This window comes from Petaurus breviceps, unplaced genomic scaffold (assembly GCF_028583685.1).
Source record: "Petaurus breviceps papuanus isolate PSGF00001 unplaced genomic scaffold, PetGlider_PUasm1.0 183, whole genome shotgun sequence".
NCBI lineage: Eukaryota > Metazoa > Chordata > Mammalia > Diprotodontia > Petauridae > Petaurus > Petaurus breviceps.
In genome coordinates this window covers 6,647,258-6,653,140 of record NW_027185791.1, presented here as the reverse complement: position 1 = coordinate 6,653,140, position 5,883 = coordinate 6,647,258, and the positions used below count along the sequence as shown (strand labels likewise).

General features: G+C 34.9%; 1 protein-coding gene across 1 annotated transcript in view; it reads left to right on the top strand.

Annotated features, from left to right (window-relative positions):
- The window catches only part of PRR16 (proline rich 16), a 361,972-nt gene extending 356,996 nt beyond the window's left edge, over positions 1-4,976 (top strand). Inside the window, exon 3 of the transcript XR_011168258.1 lies at positions 3,764-4,976. The gene's annotated coding sequence lies outside the window, so the exon portion shown is untranslated. The remainder of the gene's footprint in view (positions 1-3,763) is intronic.
- The last annotated feature ends 907 nt before the right edge of the window (positions 4,977-5,883 follow it).

Genomic DNA, 5,883 nt, shown 5'->3' with positions numbered 1-5,883 from the left:
TTGCAGGTGAAAAAGGAGTTTATTCACTAATTCTATTCTTTCTATTTTTATTACAAGAATGTTCTATGTATTGTTGATATCTCCCTGGGTATTGAACAACCCACATTTGGAACTTAGGAAAATAGCACTTTGCATATTAGTAAGTCCTTTTCTTACCACCCTATGAGGCAAGTATTGAAAGTATTATTATCAGCATTTCACAAAGGAGGAAACAAGGCAACTGAGAAAGGTTAAGTGAGTTATCCATTAACACAGTGCTGCTGAGTGACTGAAGCAGAAGAGAAATCCACATCATTTGGTTCCTGGCACATAGGAGGTACATAATAAGTGTTTATTGATTGATTTATTCTTAAAAGCACTGTGTTCTTTCCAATATATTATGCTGCATTTCTCATGTCCTTTATCGTATATGAGATCTCAAATCATTATATAATGTTTTCTTGTGTATTTTTGGTCAGACTTGAATCATTGTTGTATTTGAGGGAATTTTTGTTGGGCCATACTTTCTGTATTTTATTTTTCCAATTCTGTCATAGATTTGCCAGCCACTATAGACTATTTTTTAAAAATACTGACATTACTTTTTAGAAGTCCTTTAAGCATGTGTATTTCCATGAAAATGCCATTTCTACTAGATTACTTAGATACTTAATAGTTAATAATGTTTTTCTAATGTGTTTTATAAAGTGTGTGCATTAAACATAGTTTTGATAGATCTTGCTAAAGATTGCATGTGGTACTCTCCCTGTTTAGTTTTAGAGGTCTTTTTAAATAGATAAGGCTCAGAGTAGACATGCACAGACTCACATATGTATATATACTGATACATACACACATATGTGTGTACATGTATGTGTATGAAGCATAAACTCCTATGTAACTGTCCCTTTCTGCTTAGGTAAGATATTAATGAATATGTGTTCCTTAACACATGTTCTCCTGAAGAATTGTGGTTAGTAGGATAATTAAATGACTTTATTGCCATAAATTTGCATCAGGCAAATGCCACAAAAGGTGCTCAGCTTTTCTTTCCCTCTGACCATCCAAGTTTTGTACCTGGATGTAGTCTCATCCCCTTTCTAAGACTGATAAATCAAAGGACCTTGGTTTCTATCTCTTTTTATATATACCACAGTATGCATTGCAGCACCCTGTTTAGAGTGGGCATTCTTAATTACTTATTGAATGAAAGGGTTTTTTGGCTTTGATTTAATTAGACACATGAGGAAGTTTTAAGGTTTAGTTCTTTATATTTGAATAAATCAAATCAAGGGTCATTGGGATGTACAGTTAGTATATAATTTAATTTATAATTTAATACATAATACAGAAACTCCAATTAAATTTTTCGCCATGTTAGTTAAAGTGACCAAATGTGTTTTGTCTCCATAGAGCTAAAATGGAATTAAAAGAGAATCAGGTGTTTTTGTCAGCCTACGTGGAAGCGATCTGTTGGCACTAGCTAGTTAGGAAAAGTTTCCTTAAATACTGTAGAGCAACTCCTATAGGGAACCTCTGATGGAATGAGTGCCTTGATATGCTTAGAAATTATAGGATGAGAGGTGTCAGCTGGGGAGTTCAGTAGTCAGTGAAAGAAGGGGGAACCTAGTGACTGAGACCAGGATCCTATTAATAAATGAATCAACCTCTGAGAAATAGTTCAGTCATTAAACTCTCTTCCTCCTACCTCTTGAAGAGTCTTGCAAGGACAAATTGATTTCTTTCTCTTCTCCTCTATGATAAGCAAAGGCATTTGGCATCAGAAACACATGGTCATAGGGGACTGTGCTTATATGTTAAGGGCACTGCTTCCAGAATTCCATACTTCCTGAGCAGATGAAAAAGGATCTTGCCATTTTGGGAAATTTTCATCTCTGAACTAAGCCTTGTAGCAGAGAATGAAAATGTCTAGGGCAGCACCATCTTTGAGAGTAACGCCCAGTTGAAAACAGTTCTAGAGTTGATGGGATTGATTTTATAGAGGGAGTTCCTGAAGTAACTTGCTCCTTGTAAAAGTAAGGAAATGCTCCACATATGTCCTATTTACTATGCTACTTGGAGTATGAAACTACTTAGTATTTCTTTAGAAACTGAAAAAAGAGGCATGGGTGACAACTGGGCCATGAAGTTTTATCCATCAGAGGAGCATCTGGTCACTTTGCAGGTGCTAATTGTCCCTCTTTGAAAATGTGTTGGCCACAAATGTTGCAAAGTATGCACCTTTCTACCTATAGCCTCTTTATGTATTGCTATGGGTATTTTTTGTGGCTGACTGCACATCAGGTTTATGAGAAAGACATTAAATGCTTTAGCGTTTAGCTAATTATATGCTGTATCCTCCAAAATTAGACCCCACACTGCCAGAAAGTTGTCTATGGCCCCGAGAGTCTTATTTTATGTTCCCAAGGGGTAACCAAACCAAGAATGAGAAGATAGTCTGCATCTTACCCTACATGCAATACGCAATTGCAGACTTTATCTAAAATACATATTTTCATACTAGTCCTTTAGTCCATTATTGAATGGAGTACTGGACTTAAAGTTAGGAAGAAGGGAGGCCTAATGTTGCCTGAGACATTTATTAGTCGTTTGTCCTAGGCATGTCAGTTATCCTTTCCCAGCCTCAATTTTCTCAATTGCAAAATGACATAGTTTTATTTAATGGCCTCTATCCCATCTTCAGACCCTAAATCTATGATGCTATTCATCTGGCCTGTCTTGTCTTCCCAGAGGATATGCAGATTCCATTATGAAAATCTTCTTCATCCCCATCGCTGATAAACTTACATCTTTCTTCCCATCCTCCTCCCACAGCCACCCACCATGGGATGGCTTTTGTAGGAAGACCCCAGAGTATGGGACTCTGTGCCCTAGTTCAATGTATAGTGTATATAAACCTTATCCCCTTTTTCATTTTCAGTATGACAGAGTGAGTTACATAGGATGAACCAACATAGTTGGGTTTTAGTCTGCATCATATCTCATTAAATTACCTTCCCCCCAAAAAAGAACCCTCTTTCCAAGCTACTCTTTTTCTGTCTAGGGCAAAATAATTCTTCTTGGTTCCCAGGTTATCAACCTCATTGTTATCCTTCATTCCGCATTCAATGGATTTTCTCTCTGCAAAGTTACCAGTGAATGATTAATTGTCAAATACAATGGCCATTTCCAGCCAGAATCCTTCTCAATCTCTCTGTAACATTTGATATCCTCTTTTCTTGCATTCTTATGCTCCTCTCTGAGAAGCAGAAAAATATTGTATATCTCCTAAAAATTGCATGTTTGCATTATGAAAAAATAATCATGGAAAGAGACTTTAATAAACGATTTTAAATTCTGCAAATCAAAAATTTTAAATGTTCAGTATCTGATTAATTTGTAAGCACAACAGATTGTCATCAGGGAAGATAGAAATTTATTTGGAGAATTTCAACAGAAACCACTGTATAATTGTGAGGTAGGGTTAAAAATAAGTATCACCATTTATTTAGTGATAATGCACTTCTTTTTCTATATATCTTTTTTTTCTAATATAATAAGATTTAAAACCAATTTTTAAAGTAAACTGAGTTTAGAAAAAAGCCTTCAGATCACTGCATTTCTTAGTTTCTAATAACTGTTTTAAATGATATTCAAGAAATACACTTCCTTGTTTAACATGATACTCTCTCTCTCTCTCTCTCTCTCTCTCTCTCTCTCTCTCTCTGTCTCTCTCTCTCTCTCTCTCTCTCTCTCTCTCTCTCTCCTTTCTGATTTTTTTTAGGCTGAAAGGAATATCTACTTTTGGAGGCATGTCAGTTAATCATTTTCACATCAGATTCATCAGTATGACTTCTTGCCATATAGAGCTGACTAATGGAACCAAGAACCTGACCCTCCGCAGAACAGCAAAGCCCTCAGAGATGGAGCACAACATTTTGCTGGAGTATTCTGCATCAATTCATCTGCCTTGAACCCAACAGCCATGAGCTGAAAGCCCTGAAGAAAAGCCACAGCCTTAAGTTCATTCACTTAGAAATTACTGGAAATATAAAATCTAGATGAAAAGAACTAAAGCAAATTACTTCATGAGTTATCACACTTGGGGAAACACAGTTTTAGCAATTAGAACATGATTATTTTTTTGTGATAAGTGGAGGGGAGGGCATCATGTCAAGGAGGAGAAAGAATAAAGAAAATACCTCTAGATAAAATTACTCCCCATAAATAAACTTTCAAAATATGCCAAATGGAGAGCTAGAGCACTTATATAATGGTAATAAAAATATTGAACAAAAGAATTATTTCTATTTGTGGAGAGAGAAGATTGTCACCATCCCATGAATAAACTCAAAGCCATAGAGGAAAAGTAGTGATGATGCTCAATGCTTGAAAAGATTCTGCATTCAACCCATCCCACATATTTGAAGAGAGGGTTTCGGAAAAGTCAGCTCTTACCGACTGCATCTCAATGCACTTCTAATGTTTGCACTGTCACTTCCATTCAGGGTAATGATGTGTGCTGGTATTTGCACAGATGGTCCCATGAGATTTTAGACAGCTAACAAACTGTTTCTTGTAGATGCTCTGAAAAAGGAATATTGAAAAACTGTGAAGAAAACATTCCATTTTCTTCATAAGGAGGAGAGGACTTACATTCAGTGAAAAATGATCCTTTCTTAAATTTGATAATCCATTACCAAAAAAATTCATCCCCAAAACACATGTGGTCAAGTAAATTAAAAAGGGATCAATTATTTTTTAAATGAAAACCATTTTATATCATAACAATAACCAAGAAGTCAAATTCAATTAACTGGACAGTCCAACATCCTTCCTAAACTTGGACACTGTTCTCCCATTTGAGTGAAAAAAATCATTTTTAATATGTATTTGACTTATAAAAATTTTTATAGACATTTATCTATGCTTCATGGAAAAATGTAACAAACAGCATTTTCAGTTTATTTTTCTAAATAAATGTGTTGTTTGTATTATTTGCTGTTGCCTATTCAAATTGTTTTTCATTACCTGAAGAATAATTTTCTCTTGAAATACATAACAACTCTTTTGTCATGTTAATTGAGAACAAATGACAGATTGAAAGCTCAAACGCAGCATGCCTGTAAAATAGAAATACTTTCCACTGAAAGTCTTAAAGAAAAAAGGGGATATTTTTAAACATAGGTTTCATTTAGGAGGTTATTTTGATATTCATGAAAGATGACTACACTCTCTTACTAGGAGATAACGTTCTTATACTGATGACAGACCATTTAACAAATAGGTTTGGATTGAGTTCTTATTACAATTTCAGCTTTCAAAACAATGCTCTGAGTCCCATGGATTTTCTGATATGATACAGTAGAGGGTGACAAATGGGATAAAAATATCAGGCTTCACTTATAAGTGTTGGCCTTTACACCTATATATAAGCTGCCCAGAGGTATGTTTACATTTTTTGACACATCTAAAGCCATGTTTATAACAGAATGGCTGAGAAGTTTCGACTCAATGATCAGGGCTGTTCATTTTTTAATCTAAAAATATTTATTAAACATTTGATTTAATTCTGCCTCCTCAGATTATTAGTGTTTAAACAGTTAAAACCTTACATAAACTGTAGGAAATATGAATCCCTTTTGCCATAAAAAATATATATCATCGGCATCCCCATTTCCTTAGTGGGGGACATTAATACTGTGTTCACTTAAATTCTTTAGCATTCTGCAAGTTTCCTTGATATTTGTGCTGTATCCTATAACATGACCATAAGAATGAATTTGTTGTGAGTGATTTGATCATTTGAAAACAAAGAACTTATCCAGGAAAATAATTTACCATTTTGTATAAGGAACACAGATTTCCAGGCCTCATGGGATCTTGTTTATTGAAGTAGGGAAG